A 17,151-nucleotide genomic window follows, 5' to 3' on the forward strand; every position below is an offset into this window, starting at 1 on the left:
TCAGTACTATCATTAGTACTAATTAGTACAGAAAAATATTGGTATTATTAGTACAGAAATTATTAGTTATACAGAATTATTTTTATATCTGGATTATGAGTACAGAAATTATTAAAGTAACTAATCTGTTTTTTTTTAATCTGTTATTGTAGACAATAATGTCAGTACTACTATTATAGTAGGGAAATTATTATTAACTATTACTATTTAGAACAGAAATTATTAGTACAAAAATAGTGTTAGGACTTTTATTATAATACAAAAATTATTTTTCATTATTATAATGTGGGAATTATTTAAAAAAATAGTTTTGGTACTGTTACTGTAAACCAGTTGCCCTAGAGTTGATTCTAACTCATGGCAACTCCACGTGTGTCAGAATAGAACTGTGTTCCATAGGGTTTTCAGTGGCTGGTTTTTTGGATGTAGATTGCCAAGACTTTCTTCCAAGGTGCCTCTGGGTGGACTCAAACCTCCAACCTTTCTTTCTGTTAGAATCCAACAACATTAACTGGTTGCACAACCCAGGGACTCTTCTATTCAGAAATTATTCATACAGAAAGTAATATTGGTACCATTATTGGCCCCATGTTACAGAAAACTGAAGCTTAAAAAGGTTAAGCAACCTTATGCAAAGTTACAGAGTTGGGAATGAGTTAGCCGAATTCAGTCCGACAATTGATTTAGCTCTTAACCATTATGCAACATTCCTTTCCCTCACCGCCAGCTTCTCCTTCAGGACACTGGATGAAGGCGGATGCCGGAGGAGGAGCTGAGCCTGAGGACTGTGAGAAAAAAATACAGTGAGTAAGGAGAATTCTAGGCCCTTTTTGATGACCCAGAGTCAGCAGTGTAATGGTAACTCATTAACTTGGGAAATGTTCCCACATCCTGTGTTCTGAAGAAACCATTTTAAAAGTTAGAAGCGAATTAGAACAATGTTGCATTTAAACTAAGCTCAAGCAACAGGTATTTCTTGAGTGTAAATTTACACTGGGTTTTCCTTTGGCTTTGACGGTTATGTTGACCTGTGTTAGGTTCATAGTTACTTTATTCTAGGGCTATGCAGTGCCAGTGAGCTGAGATCTCCGTCCCACAGGTCAGGGAGAGCATAGACAAAGCAGGGAGCAAAGGCTGGTTTACTCCGGGAACAGCTATGGAGCCGGGACGTGCAGGGGTGGGGTTCTTTCAGTGTGAGGCTGTGGGGCTCCCAGAGTTGGACTCCAAGAACTGGAAGGAGGGACAGGATAGACATCAGGCTGTAGTCGAAACAAAATGGAATGCATCTCCAACAGAGACCCCTGGAGTTCCCAGATAAAAGTTGTTAAAAAGAATACTTTCACAATATTAAGTTTGTGTATGAACTCATACACTTTATTTTACCGTTCTTGAGCTGGGGAGCGTGTGGTTTGAAAGTCAGACTATAGTCCCAAAGTTCAATTTTTTGGAAGAATTTTTGTTAAGCCCAGACGATCCTGATTGGCTAGCTTAGGTTTCCTTTTCCGGAGAGTTGATTAGTTGACTTGGATTTCAGCTCCTGGGAGAGCTAGTCTTTTACATGAAATGGAAAGTTAGGTTTTGGGTTGCTGTGGTGGGACCCAGCAGAAGCAACTCCATTTGGGGCCTAGGTTAGCTTAGTGAGATTATCAAACTATTAATAGAGGAAGAAAATCATTCAGGGTATTAATGGGATTTTTTTTTTTTTAATAGCATTTTGTTGAGTTTTTGGTGAAAGTTTACACAGCAAGTTAGGGTCCCATTTGATAATTTCCACACAAGTCGTTCTTAATTACATTTATCACAATCTGTCAACATTCTCTCTATTCTTTTTTTTGAGCAGTTTCTATGCATACAATTTAGTGACATCAATTACATTCTTTGAGTTATGCAACCATTCTCGCCCTCCTTTTCTGAGTTGTTCCTCTCTCATTAACAGACACTCACTGCCCTTTAAAGGTCTTATCTAATCTTTTGAGTTGCTATTGCCAAATTGATCCCGTATAAATAGTTCCTAAAAGAGCATAATGCTCAAGGCAGACCTTTTAACTAGTTAAGCTAAACTATTGTTTGGTTTTAAGAAGACTTCAGGGGATATTTTTGGCTTAAGGTTTAGAGATTATCTCAGGGCAATAGTTTTAGAGGTTCATCAACCCTCCATAGTTCCAGGAAATCTGGAATCCATGAGAATTTGAAATTCAGTTTTGCATATTCCCCATTTTGATCAGGATTCTTCTGTGGAATCTTTGATCAAAATGTTCAGTAATGATAGCCAAGCATCATCCAGTTCTTCTGGTCTCATGGCAAAGGAGTCCTCAAACAGCAGTCCTCAAACTCCCTCAAACTCAGCAAATCAGCACCTACTTTCCCTTCAGTGAGGAAGGTGTAGGAAAATGTTCTATCCTCCCACCTTGTCTTAGTCACCTAGTGCTGCTATAACAGAAATACCTCAAGTGGATGGCTTTAACAAAGAGAAGTTTATTTCCTCACAGCAAAGTAGGCTAAAAGTCCAAATTCAGGGCATCAGCACCAGGGGAAGTCTTTCCTCTCTCTGTTGGCTCTGGAAGAAGGTCCTTCTGGTCAATCTTCCCTCAGACTAGGAGCTTCTCCACACAGGGGCCACGGGTCTAAAGGATGTGCTCTGCTCCTGGAACTGCTTTCTTGGTGGTATGAGGCCCTCCCATTCTGCTGGCTTCCCTTTCCTTTTTATCTCTTGAGTGATAAAAGGTGGTACAGGCCTTTTGGATCAGGGATGTGACCTGGGTAAGGGTGTTACAATCCCACACTAATCCTCTTTAACATGAAATTACAATCATAAAATGGAGGACAACCACACAATACTGGGAATCTTAGTCCAGCCAAATTGATACACACTTTTTTGGGGGGACAAAATTCAATCCATGACATACCCTAACAGGAGTGAAATTCCCTACCTCCACTGAAATAGGAATAAAATAATCTGGGTGTATCTCTCCCAGGTCTGTGGCTCTGTGTGGAACCTACTGCGGCTCTTGCTTGAGTAGCCAGGAGAAAAATGGAGAGAAAAGAGGCTGTCTCAGGGAGAACGGGATACAGAGAAACAGGAGGAGGTAGAGGGAAGATAAGGAACACTGATTGCTCAGTGGTTAAATACTTGGCTGCTAACTAAAAGGTTGGTGGTTTGAACCTACTGAGCATCTTCGTGTAAAAAAATGTAGCAGTCTTCTTCCGTAAAGATTACAGCTTTGGTAACCTTATGGGCAGTTTTATTCTGTCCTGTAAGGTCGCTGAGTCATAATCAACTTGACAACAGCAGATATAGGGAAGATGGGAGGAGGAGGGCTTCTGATTCACAGATTGGTTGGGTCAGGTTCACACTTCTGTCCAGTTTCTCTGTTCCTCAATTTCCTCCTTGAGTGTGGAGATTATGCTGGAGAGAGAGTTGGGGCTCATAAGAGGAAAAAACCAAATAACAAAAAAGTCAAAGTAGAACTGTACTCCACAGGGTTTCCAATGGCTGACTTTTTGGAAGTAGATCACCAGGCCTTCTTCTGAGGCACCTTTGGGCGGACTTGAACCTCCAACCTTTTGTTAGCAGCCGAACATATTAACCATTTGTCCAACCCTTGGTCTCTCATAAGAAGAAAAGGGGATGGGTATTCCTAAGATGGAGAGGTACTGTTGGAAATTTGAGGTAGATGGTTTTGAGCCTATGATAGCAAAGGGAAGTTCTGTTGGGAGCAGGAAACACTTGGTGGGTGTTAACACATCGTGAGTCTGAGAAGCACTTGGGGGTATTTGTGAAGGGGAAACTGTTTCTTTCAGTCAGAATTCATGTTCCAAACCCAGAGACTGGTTTTCAGAGCCAATCAAAAGACAGTTCTGAAGAAACAATGTTAAAGCCAGTCCCTTCCCTGCAGCTGCTCTGCCACCATCTCTGCTCCTCCTGCCACTTCCAACTTTCTCATCTGCTGTGGGATGGCCTCAGGGTGACAGGACGGGGGTGACTGCAACCCAACTTGCCTCAGGGTTTTCTAGACTTCCCTCTGTCAGAGTTAAAATTATCCTTGAAGTTGAACCAGTTCAGAAAGGTCTTCCCTGAACCCACTGCAGAGAGAAAAATCAATTAAAAATGTAAAAGTGAGAAAAAATCAATTAAGCACATTTAATCTTGGAGCCTAGTGACCCAGCAGTTAAGTGGTCAGCAGCTAACTGAAGTCTTGGTGGTTTGAACTCACCCAGAAGCTCCCCAGGAGAAAGACCTGGCATTCTGCTTCCATTAAGTTTACAGCCTAGAAAACCCAGTGGACCAGTTCTACTCGGTCACATGGGGTCACTATGAGTCAAAGTTGACGCTATGGCACCCAACAACAACCCAGTGAATTTAGGATTTTATACCTCATTTTCTTATTTTAGGGGACATAAACCTGGGAATATATAAAAGTATCCCCACTTAAGCTGAAATTTGCAAACAGTTCTAAGCTGTTACCTACTGTCCCTTATTCTAGCATGCAAGGGTTCTTGCTCAAACCATTGATAGACAGTTATTTCCATTTTCTCAGGGAAAGGCCTGGAAATTCATTTGCTTGGGAAGAAGCCACAGTGCCTCCCAGGTGTTGACAAGCTTAGAGATGGGAGAGCTGGGGGTCAAGGTGTTGTGAGGCTTTGGTTGACAGAATAATGCACCCCCCCCCACCCCAAGATGTCCACATGCTAATCCCAGAACCTGGGAATATGTTACCTTACATGGCAAAAGGGAATTAAGGTTGCAGATGGGACTAAATTTGCTAATTAGCTGATCTTGAGATGGAGAGGTGATCCTGGTTCATCCAGATGCCTGATCTAATCATGAGTCCTTAGAAGTGGAAGAAGAAGAGGCAGAAGAGGGGATCAGAGTGATGCAATGTGAAAAGGGCTCAACCCACTGCTGCCAGCTTTGGAGACAGAGGAAGGGGCCCCGAACCAAGGAAGGCCATGTTCTCTGGAACTAGAAAAGGCAAGCAAACGGATTCTCCCCTGAAGCCTCTAGAAAGTAACACAGCCCTGCTCGACACCTTGGTTGTAGCCCAGTGAAGCCCATGTCTGACCTCAGACCTACAAAATTATAAGATAATAAATTATACGATTATATATATATATGATATATATTTTTTTACAGCAGCAATAGAAAACTAATACAGAGGGTGAAAAAGATTTAGCTACCTGTGCGGGGCAGGGGCAGAGGGATTTCTCCTGCTCAAAACCACTCTCCTTTGCTACTTGCTACTAAAAACGTTCAATAACAAAGAATTGTTTTTAAACAGAAATAGACTACATTAAGGGTTGGTCATAGCTTGCAGAATCTCTGGGAAGACAATAGAGCCAGGTTCTGAGCACATAGCCAGGAATAGGGCCCAACTTCACCGTGTAGCTGCTCTTCTCAGACATTTAAAAAATGCACTTATTTATTGAGACGTTCTAGAGATGCAATGATTAAGTGCTCAGCTGCTAACTGAAAGGTCAGCAGCATGAACCTACTAGCGGCTCAGCAGAAGAAAAGACCTGGTGACCTGCTCCCTTAGAGATTACAGCCTAGAAAGCCCAGTGGGGGCAGTTCTACTCTGTCACATGGAGTCACTATGAGTCGGAATTGACTGATGGCACACAACAACATTTATTTCAAACCACACAAAAATGGAAACAAAACAAAACACTATAATGGACACCCATACATCCTAGTCTTCGTCTGCATTTCCCCAAAAGCAGATCCTGAGAGGAGAGCTTGGGTGCAGGTAGTTGGGGTGGTGATTCCAGGAAGTACCAGCGAAGGGGTGCAGAACACGGGACAGGAAAGGGAAAATCGGCGATCGCATGCATTAGCATGAGAGCTACCGCTCTGGGCAACCAGGGCTCAGTCCTGCTGGGGACCGTCTGGGAAACCATACAACAAGGCTCACAGTTGTCCCACTGGAGGAGGGGGAGACTAGGGCCTTTATCCACTGCCTCCTGTGCCCCATATAGTAAACACACATTATCCTAAGCTGGGCACAGTGCATCTACTTTCCATCTTTTAACTCCTTGATTGTGCATAAGGACCCTGTGAATTAAGTATCCAATAGCCGTGGTGCTTGAAGGACATTGGATTCATTGCAAAGAGTACTGTAATAGTTGTATTTTAAAGTATCATTGTACTAGTAATTACATCTTTTGCAACTGTTTGAACGTAAGTTGAAACGTTTTAGATGTCAACTTAAAAGTGTGCACAAAAACCAAAACCAAACCCATTGCTGTCCACTGGAGTCAGGCTCAGCGACCCTATAGGACAGGGTAGAACTGCCCCATAGGGTTTCCAAGGAGCAGCTGGTGGATTTGAACTGCCAACTTTTTGATTAGCAGCTGAGTTCTTTCTTAACCACTGCAATACCAGGACTCCATAGGGGTACATAGTTTCTCAAAATTCTTTCTGCAAGTAAGCAGTAGGAAGTTCGTAAGTCACTGCTCTGGGCCTCTGCTGCTGTGTCTTCCTCTGTGGCCTGCCCAGAATCACTAACAGAGGTTGACAGGCCTGGCAGGGAGGTGCACAGAAGCACAGGAGTTACCCTCAGAGAATCCTGGGAAAAGGATTTTAAAAAGGGAAATCAAAGTGTGGGCCGCTATAGACAGAAAGTGAGTTCAGAAAGTGGGTCCAGATGGATGAGCGCTGAATAACCAGGCTGCGGTCTCCAGCATCCGGAGCCAGGCCCTCCCCACGTCTGGGCGCTGAGTCAGTGGCTCAGTGCCCTCCCAACCTGTCACGTCACCTTTCATACTTACTTGATTTTCTTAATGTTGCTTTCTCAAGCTCTAAGTGTTGAACTTACTCCGTAATCAATGTAGGTATGTTATTATTTTTTTTTTTTTAAAGAAAGCCTCATTCTACTTTACCAGGAAGACATTAAGCAAGCTGGCCCTTCTCTCTCTTCTAGGGAACCAAATAAACATAATAGAACAACCCTCATAGCGCAAATGAACATTATACTGTTAGCTTCATACAGCAAATGAACATCAGGGTATAAGCCTGATAACACAAGCACATTGAAGGTTCAACCTGAGCTGTGAGTTATTTCTAAGGTTGTGCTGATGGACTAGCTACAGAGATGAGGTACCAGAAAACCTACCTTATGTAGAAAATATGCCTTAGATGTTGCTATGGACTCAATTATGTCCCCCCAAAATATGTGTTGTAAATCCTAACCTCTATGCCAGTGGTTATAATCCTATTTGGGAATGGGATGTCTTTGTTATGTTAATGAGACAGAATTAGTGTGGGTGTATCTTGAGTCAACCTCTTTTGAGATATAAAAGAGATTAAAGAAGCAGGCAGAGATGGGGGAAGATTGATGCCAAGCCACTTGGAGATCTCCAAGGAACCAGGAAACAAGATGAAGAGACAAGGACCTTCCTCCAGAGCTGACAGGGAAAGTCTTCCCCTAGAGCTGGCACCCTGAATTTGGAATTCTTCCTTAACTGTGAGAAAAAAAAATTTTTTTTAAATTGTACTTCAGATGAAGGTTTACAGAACAAACTAGCTTCTCATATCATTTTGTGACATTGGTTCCCAATCCCCTGACATGTCAACACTCTCCCTTCTTGACCTTGGGTTCCCTATTACCAGCTTTCTTGTCCCCTCCTGCCTTCAAGTCCTTGCCCCTGGGCGGGTGTGCCCGTTTAGCCTAGTTTTGTTTCTTTGGCCTGTATAATCTTTGGCTAAAGGGTGAACCTCAGGAGTGACTTCATTACTGAGCTGAAAGGTGTCTGGGGGATAAATTCCTGTTTGGTTAAGCCGTCCACTTGTAGCATTTCTGTTATAGCAGCACTAGATCACTAAGACAGATGTTATTTGTCCAAACTGACTTTTACAACAGATCAAATTCATCTGTAAGCCTACTTTTCACCTTTCAGAAAACAAGACTCTGTAGCCTGCAGGGATAAGCAGATTGCTTCTATGGTTTCTTTTGAGTCTTTTCTCTCCAAGAGTTGGGAAAGAAAGCTTAGAAGGGTTGCTAAAATTTAGTGTGAGCTGTAGACCAACCCACCGAGCAGCATGACGGAAGAAAGGCCTAGAGATCTGTTTTCATAAAGATTACAGCCAAGAAAACCTAATAGAGCAATTCCATTCTGTAACACATGGGGTCGCCATAAGTCAGAATCGACTCAAGGCAGCTGGTTAACTAGTGGGTTTGGTTACTGAAATCATTTTTTCAGGTTAATTACTCACAAAACCAAAAAAACCAAACCCATTGCCATCGAGTCAATTCTGACTCATAGCCACCCTATAGGACAGGGTAGAACTGCCCCATAGAGTTTTCAGGGAGTGTCTGGTGGATTCAAACTGCTGACCTTTTGATTAGCAGCCATAGCACTTAACCACTGTGCCACCAGGGTTTCCTAGTTATTGACAGGCCTAGCATAATACTCTAAATAGAAGGGCAACGCACGACAGCAAGTAATAATTTGTATAACCCTTTAAAAAAAAAATTTTTTTTTTTTTTACTTTATAAGGCATTTTCAAATACCATCTCATTTAGTTCTCATAACAACCTTTTGATTCAACCAAAAGAAATACTGTTCTTCTTCCTATTTAGGAAAGTGGAAAATAAGATGAAGGGATAGTGATAACTGTTACCTCTATGCCTTTACCCTCACTGTTCCCTGTTGTCTCCCTTGAAACTGCCCCTAAACCCTATGTATTAACTTGCCACATGTTCATCAGGGTACATTTAGATGAAAAGAACTCATTCTTTTCTGACTTTCTATAGTACTCATGAGGAGCCCTGGTGGCACAGTGGTTAAGTGCTCAGTTGCTAAACCAAAGGTGGGCAGTTCTAACCCACCAGCCGCACCGTAGGAAAAGATGTGTCAGTCTGCTTCCACTGGAAACTCTATAGGGCAGTTCTACCCTGTCCTATGGGGTCGCTGTGAGTCAGAATCAACTCAACAGAAACGGGCTTGGTTTTTGGTATAGTGCTCAAAATGTGAACCATGTAATTTAACACTTTATTATCCTATCTCTCATTTCTTCTCAAGGGTTTCTTACTTTTTTGCGTATCTTTTTTTTTTTTTTTTTAAATCTCTACCAACAAGACAAGAGACCCCTGAAGGGTAGGGATTGTTGTAACTTAGAGATATTTTGAGTCTCCCTACCCAGTCCTTTTCTTTTTCACCCTCCCTAGCCCAGAACTGGACTTAGAGCAAGTGTCTAGTGAATATCTGAATGATTCACAGAGAGTTGACCTGAAACGATGGTCTAGAAAATCAATGGCAGGATGCAAATGGAGGATCACTGCTTAGGGCTGCCCTCAGAGAAGCAGGGCAAACGTGTTCTTGCCGGGAAATTGAAATGCAAAAAAGCAAACACAAGCAGGAAACACACTGCTACACGTAGCCCTTAGAGCGGATGGTGGTGGTCCCCACTACACCCCTGTAAGTCTGCGTGACTAGGACATGCTTTTATTCACAGCGTCCCCGAGTCGTGCCACTGCGGACATGTGTAGGTGGGGATATCCTTCTGTGGCTTTGTGACACCTCTGTTCTTCCTCCTGCAGTGATGAGAATTAGCTTCATTGTCTAATAAAATCAAACAGCTCTTAACCGAGGGATGCTCAATAGCAACGGATATTTTTGGAGGCTCTCCTAAATTAGGTCAGCTGAGTTGAATGAAAAAAAATAAAATGAAATAAACAGTTGCAAAGTGTTGCACACTGACTATCAGCCTAGAGAGAATGTTCCCTTTTGTTTCTTTGTTTTCATCACATTTCTTTCTGGTGTTCCATATGAATCTTTAAATAATCAAGTAGATCGCTTTAGTTGGCAGCTGTAGCACTTAACCACTACGCCACCAGGGTTTCCAACCAAGTAGATATTCCTTATAAATTCCAAATGGCGTGACATTACTTTGGGCTCTTCATAACACAAAAATCCAGACTGCGTCAATGAGCAGGGTCCCTAATGCCAAGACCCTTTAATTTCTCATCCAGTGAAGAAGCCCAGGCTCTTGAAGACTTGGGCTTTGCCAAGTTCAGGTGGGGTCTAGTTCTGTAAGCCAATATTCTCAAGCTTTAGTGTGAGCATCTTGCTAAATGCAAGCTGAGCGTCTTGCTAAAATGCAGATTCTGGTTCCATGGACCTGAGTGGGGCCCAGATTTTGCTTTCCTAACACGAGTAGTGACACTAGTGCTCCTGGACTTCAGACCACACTTGGGTAGGAAGGTTCTAGGCAGAAGCAGGGCTTGGTGGAAAGGCAGAATCCAGGTCCCTGAGAGCTTGGAGGAAGATTCCTTTGTGAAAGCTGGTGTGTTCTCCATCACTGCGTGCCGGAAAGATCCTTAAGCCCAGTTACCTTGCTTTAAAGGCAGGACAAAGAGGGAAGAGAAGAGTTTCTGGGGGAAACGCAGTAGCAGGAAAAATCTAGCAGCTGGGGCTCTCCCTCGTGCTCCGAAGACATTTCTCAAGTCAGCTTTCCTCACATGACCCCCTCCTGAATTTCTGCTCTTTTATGGAAAACATCAATTTCAAGCCTTGCTTGTAACTGTGCCCTACTTGAAATCCTGTTGCCCCACCAGGCCTTGTATCTGAAGCCCTTGGTCCTGTCTGAGGTGGAATGTGAAAGTCATTAAGCTGTCCTTAGGGACAGATTTTCTAAACCATCAAAAACTCATCATCCATCTACCTACCTACGTAGCGATCTCTGCTTTAACTTTATGTTCCTGACTAAGAAATGAGGTAGAGGCATACAGTATGGGCCTTGCACAGAGCAGGTGTTGAATGCATGCTTTTTGAAAGTTGTCTGAAAGCAAAGCTGAAGATTATCTGGTAGACTCAGAAGAAACTTCCGTCATTTACTGAATCCACTAGGGAATTTACTGGCCCTTGCAACAGTAAATTTCTCAACTGCATGAGTGACTTTGTTTTTTCATTTTGTATTTTATTTACCTGTGTAGTGATAATAATAATAATAATGATAATAACAGCTATTATTTATGGAGTGCTAAGTAAAAAAAAAAATTTTTTTTTTACTGTATGCCGGACATATATTTTCTTATTTAATCTCAGAACAACCTAATGAAATAGGTACTATTATTTTTTATTGCTACACACGTTTGATAGAAAAGAACACTGAAGCCCAGAGATTTTTAAAAAAAATTTCGTTGTGCTTAAAGTAAAAGTTTACAAATCAAGTCAGTCTCGCATACAAAAATCTATATACACCTTGCTATATACTCCTAGTTACTCTCTCCCTAATAAGACAGCACACTCCATCCCTCCACTCTGTATTTTCGTGTCCATTCGGGAAGCTCAGCGATTTTAATTAACTTGCTCAAGGCCATGCAGCTACCAAGTAGCTGAGTTGAGGTTTAATCCAAGCTAGTCTGACTCCAGGACTTCGCTTCTTAATCACAGCACAATAATGCCTCCTGTGGACACAGACTTATTATATGTGACAACCCTAAATTATGGAGAAAGTAAAATTCTCTGTAAGAAAAAAAATGGACATGTAAAGTCAAGATTAATTCCTCGTAAACAGGGAATGATAGAAATCTAAACAAAATAGGATAAATCTTCAGAAAAGCATTCAAAATCAAGGAGAGTTTTTTTTTCTTGCTAAAAGTATTTCATATCATTTGAAGGACTTGTGTTTCATTATTTACCTGTTAGAAGTTTAAAATCGTGATTTATAACTATTCTCTCCTCTCTCTTGCATCACTGATTCCTCTCTCTTAAATGGATCATTCCTAGCAGGAAGGAAACCTGCTCCAGTCTCTTCTATTTAAACAAAATAAAACAACCTCTGTTAATCCCACATGGTCCCTTCCTGGTTACCTCCCCATTTTCCTGCTTCTCAACACTACAAAACTTCTCGTCACTGTAAACTTCTCATCACCGTAAAACTTCTCATCACTGTAAACTTCTCATCACCGTAAAACTTCCTATCACAGTAAACTTCTCGTCACTCTAGAAGTTCTCATAGCTGTAAAACTTCTCATCACTGCACATTTCTAGAAGGCAGTGTCAGTGGTCACTGATCCCCCGTCCCCATGACTCGACTGAAATCGCCATCGTCAATGTCACCAATGACTCCATGATGCCAAATCCATTGCTCACTTTTTGGACCTTAACTTCTGAAACTTTTCAACAGCCCTTAACCGAGATGACCACTGGGTCACATCCTCCTTGAAACTCTTTTTTGGGTTCAGTGCCACCACACTCCTGGTTTTCCTTTAGCTACACAGACTCTTCCTCGCAATCTCTTTTCCTGGTTCTTGATTCTTGGTTCATGGTATCTGGTTCCTTCTCCTCTGCTTCATTGCTTGGCTCTGAGCCACACAACTCCCCATCCGTCAGTCTTCCCTGGATGGCCTCATCCAGCCCCATGACTTTACGTCCCTTCTATATGCTAATGCATCAAATGATGCCTTTTGCTCAAGCTCTCCCCCAAGCTTCACACTCACAGCTCCAGTTGCCTGATATTACTTCTTGAAGGTTAATAGGCATATTATACCTAACATGTCCAAAACTGAGCTCTTGATTTCTGCCCTTAAACTTTCTCCTACGGTATTCTCCATCTCATAAATGCATCATTTATCTAGTTGCTGAGGTTAAAACAACAAACTTGATTACTCTTTCTTCCATCTCTAAGTAACCTTCACATGTTTGCTTAGCTCTACCTTTCTAATACATCCAAAGACAGCCCCCTTCTGTCTAGCTCTTTCCCTGCAGCTGTTGTAATCCAAGCCACCATCCTTATCACACTTCTGCAATAGCCTTAAAACTGGTTTCTCTGCTTCCTCTTAGGCTCCCCTGTAATTCTCAAAACTGCTGCCAGAGTAAATCAGATCAGGTGACTCTCTTGCTTAAAACTGCCCTGTGGCTTGTCATCTCAAATAAAACCAAAACTACTTATGATAGATTTCAAGCTCCTACATTTTTTTTTTTTTTTTTTTTTTTACAGGTACTGCCCTCCAAATCCGTCTGGTAACCTTCTCCCTCTCTTTCTAAACTCAGCTACACCAGCCTCCTCCCTTTTCTCCAAACATGCCAAGCTCTTCTTTGCCCTGACTCTTCCTTCTGCTTGGAATGCTCCGCCCCTAGTTCTTCACGGCACTGGGTTGAGTTTTTGGGTTAGTTCTTCACACAGTATCATCATATTGGGCCATATCACTTAGTGTCACAAAGATCATCCAAGTGTCAGTCAGATGGCACCTTCTTAGAGAAGTCCACCCTAACCTCTCTTTCTAAACTAGCCCCGTGCTCCACTCCTTTTTATTTTCCCTCTTTCTTATCACTATCTAAAATTACTTTGCTTGTTTATATTCTTCCCCAGTTAGAATGTAAGATCCATGGCAGCATATACTACAGTAACTACTGCATCTTCTGTGCCTAAAATAGTGCCTGACACAGGCTAGGTGCTCAACAGATGTGGAAATTGAGGCTCAAAGAAATTAAATAACTTGCCCCAAATTGTCCAGTTAGTAAGAAATGAAGCCAAAATTTGAAACCAAGTGTTATGACTGAATCCTGGAGTCCTTCTATTGCCTGATAATCTATGTAATCCATGTTCAACAGGTACTTATTTTAATTATCTGAGTTGTGGGAAAAGGTAGCCCAGTCTTTTATTATTCAGAATGCTATCATAAAGCTATCTAGAAAAAATTTTTTTTTCTTTTTCCTTGGTTCAAACTACTGACCTTTTGGTTAGTAGGCTTAACCACTGTGACACCAGGGCTCCTTGCCGTACAGATACAAAACAACATACTTTAAATGAATACTGTATGTATCTGGAAAATATTTTTTTTTTTTTTTTAAATTTTTATTAAGCTTCAAGTGAACATTTACCATTCCAATCAGTCTGTCACATGTAGGTTTACATACATCTTACTCCCTTCTCCCACTTGCTCTCCCCCTATTGAGTCAGCCCTTACAGTCTCTCGTTTCGTGCCAATTTTACCTTCTTCCCTCTCTCTCTATCTTCCCATCCCCCCTCCAGTCAAGAGTTGCCAACACACTCTCCTGTGTCCACCTGATTTAATTAGCTCACTCTTCATCAGTATCTCTCTCCCCCCCACTGACCAGTCCTTTTCATGCCTGATGATTTGTCTTCGGGGATGGTTCCTGTCCTGTGCCATCAGAAGTTCTGGGGAGCATTGTCTCTGGGATTCCTCTAGTCGCAATCATACCATTAGGTGTGGTCTTTTAATGAGAATTTGGGGTCTGCATCCCATTGGTCTCCTGCTCCCTCAGGAGTTGTCTGTTGTGTTCCCTGACAGGGCAGACATCGATTGTGGCCGGGCACCAACTAGTTCTTCTGGTCTCAGGATATTGTAGGTCTCTGGTTCAAGTGGCCCTTTCTGTCTCTTGGGTTCTTAGTTGTCGTGTGACCTTGGTGTTCTTCCTTTGCCTTTGCTCCCGGTGGGTTGAGACCAATTAATGTATTTTAGATGGCTGCTTGTTGGCATTTAGGACCCCAGGTGCCACAATTCAAAGTGGGATGCAGAGTGTTTTCATAATAGAATTGTTTTGCCCATTGATTTAGAAGTCCTCTCAAACCAAGTTCCCCAGACCCCAGCCCCTGCTTCGCTATCCTTTGAAGCTTTCATTTTATCTCGGAAACCTCTTTACTTTTAATCCTGTCCAATTAGGCTGACCTTCCATGTTTTGAGTGTTGTCTTTCCCTTCACCCAAAGCAGTTCCCATCTACAGATTGATCAATAAAAAGCCCTCTCCCTCCCTCCCTCCCTCCCTCCCCCCTTTGTAACCACAAAAGTATGTGTTCTTTTCCGTTTTTTCTATTTCTCAAGATCTTATAATAGTGGTCTTATACAATATTTGTCCTTTTGTAACTGACTCATTTCGCTCAGCATAATGCCTTCCAGATTCCTCCATGTTATGAAGTGTTTCAGAGATTCGTCACTGTTCTTTATCGATGCGTAGTATTCCATTGTGTGAATATACCACAATTTATTTACCCATTCGTCCGTTGATGGACATCTTGTTTGCTTCCAGCTTTTTGCTATTGTAAACAGAGCTGCAATAAACATGGGTGTGCATATATCTGTTTGTGTGAAGGGTCTTGTATTTTTAGGGTATATTCCGAGGAGTGGGATTTCTGGGTTGTATGGTAGTTCTATTTCTAACTGTTTAAGATAACGCCAGATGGATTTCCAAAGTGGTTGTACCATTTTACAACCCCACCAGCAGTGTATGAGAGTTCCAGTCTCTCCGCAGCCTCTCCAACATTTATTATTTTGTGTTTTTTGAATTAATGCCAGTCTAGTTGGTGTCAGATGGAATCTCATCGTAGTTTTAATTTGCATTTCTCTAATGACTAATGATCGAGAGCATTTTCTCATGTATCTGTTGGCTGCCTGAATATCTTCCTTAGTGAAATGTGTGTTCATATCCTTTGCCCACTTCTTGATTGGGTTGTTTGTCTTTTTGTGGTTGAGTTTTGACAGAATCATGTAGATTTTAGAGATCAGGCGCTGGTCTGAGATGTCATAGCTGAATATTCTTTCCCAGTCTGTAGGTGGTCTTTTTACTCTTTTGGTGAAGTCTTTAGATGTGCATAGGTGTTTGATTTTTAGGAGCTCCCAGTTATCTGGTTTCTCTTCATCATTTTTGGCAATGTTTTGTATTCTGTTTATGCCCTGTATTAGGGCTCCTAGGGTAGATCCTATTTTTTCTTCCATGATTTTTATCGTTTTAGTCTTTATGTTTAGGTCTTTGATCCACTTGGAGTTAGTTTTTGTGCATGGTGTGAGGTATGGGTCCTGTTTCATTCTTTTGCAAATGGATATCCAGGTATGCCAGCACCATTTGTTAAAAAGACTATTATTTCCCCAATTGACTGACACTGGTCCTTTGTCAAATATCAGCTGCTCATAAATGGATGGATTTATGTCTGGATTCTCAATTCTGTTCCATTGGTCTATGTGCCTGTTGTTGTACCAGTACCAGGCTGTTTTGACTACTGTAGCTATATAATAGGTTCTGAAATCAGGTAGAGTGAGGCCTCCCACTTTCTTCTTCTTTTTCAGTAATGTTTTGCTTATCCGGGGGTTCTTTCCTTTCCATATGAAATTAGTGATTTGTTTCTCTATTCCCTTAAAGTATGACATTGGTATTTGGATTGGAAGTGCGTTGTATGTATAAATGGCTTTTGGTAGAATAGACATTTTTACTATGTTAAGTCTTCCTATCCATGAGCAGGGTATGTTTTTCCATTTAAGTGTGTCCTTTTGAATTTCTTGTAGCAGAGTTTTATAGTTTTCTTTGTATAGGTCTTTTACATCCTTGGTAAGATTTATTCCTAAGTATTTTATCTTCTTGGGGGCTACTGTGAATGGTATTGATTTGGTTATTTCCTCTTCGGTGTTCTTTTTGTTGATGTAGAGGAATCCAAGTGATTTTTGTATGTTTATTTTATATCCTGAGACTCTTCCAAACTCTTCTATTAGTTTCAGTAGTTTTCTGGAGGATTTCTTAGGGTTTTCCATGTATACGATCATGTCATCTGCAAATAGTGATAGCTTTACTTCCTCCTTACCAATCTGGATACCCTTTATTTCTTTGTCTAGCCTAATTGCTCTGGCTAGGACTTCAAGTACGATGTTGAATAAGAGTGGTGATAAAGGGCATCCTTGTCTGGTTCCCGTTCTCAAGGGAAATGCTTTCAGGTTCTCTCCATTTAGAGTGATATTGGCCGTCGGCTTTGCATATATGCCCTTTATTATGTTGAGGAATTTTCCTTCAATTCCTATTTTGGTGAGAGTTTTTATCATAAATGGGTGTTGGACTTTGTCAAATGCCTTTTCTGCATCAATTGATAAGATCATGTGGTTTTTGTCTTTTGTTTTATTTATGTGATGGATTACATTAATGGTTTTTCTGATATTAAACCAGCCTTGCATACCTGGTATAAATCCCACTTGATCAGGGTGAATTATTTTTTTGATGTGTTGTTGGATTCTATTGGCTAGAATTTTATTAAGGATTTTTGCATCTATGTTCATGAGGGATATAGGTCTAAAATTTTCTTTTTTTGTAATGTCTTTACCTGGTTTTGGTATCAGGGAGATGGTAGCTTCATAGAATGAGTTGGGTAGTATTCCGTCTTTTTCTATACTTTGAAATACCTTCAATAGTAATGGTGTTAAGTCT

The 17,151-nt window shown here is 41.4% G+C and overlaps 1 long non-coding RNA gene across 1 annotated transcript in view; it reads right to left on the reverse strand.

Annotated features, from left to right (window-relative positions):
* Positions 1-574: 574 nt before the first annotated feature.
* The window catches only part of LOC126087927 (uncharacterized), a 32,667-nt gene continuing 16,090 nt past the window's right edge, over positions 575-17,151 (reverse strand). The window contains exon 3 of the long non-coding RNA XR_007519904.1: positions 575-785. This is a non-coding gene — a long non-coding RNA (uncharacterized LOC126087927). The remainder of the gene's footprint in view (positions 786-17,151) is intronic.

This window comes from Elephas maximus, chromosome 13, assembly GCF_024166365.1.
Source record: "Elephas maximus indicus isolate mEleMax1 chromosome 13, mEleMax1 primary haplotype, whole genome shotgun sequence".
NCBI lineage: Eukaryota > Metazoa > Chordata > Mammalia > Proboscidea > Elephantidae > Elephas > Elephas maximus.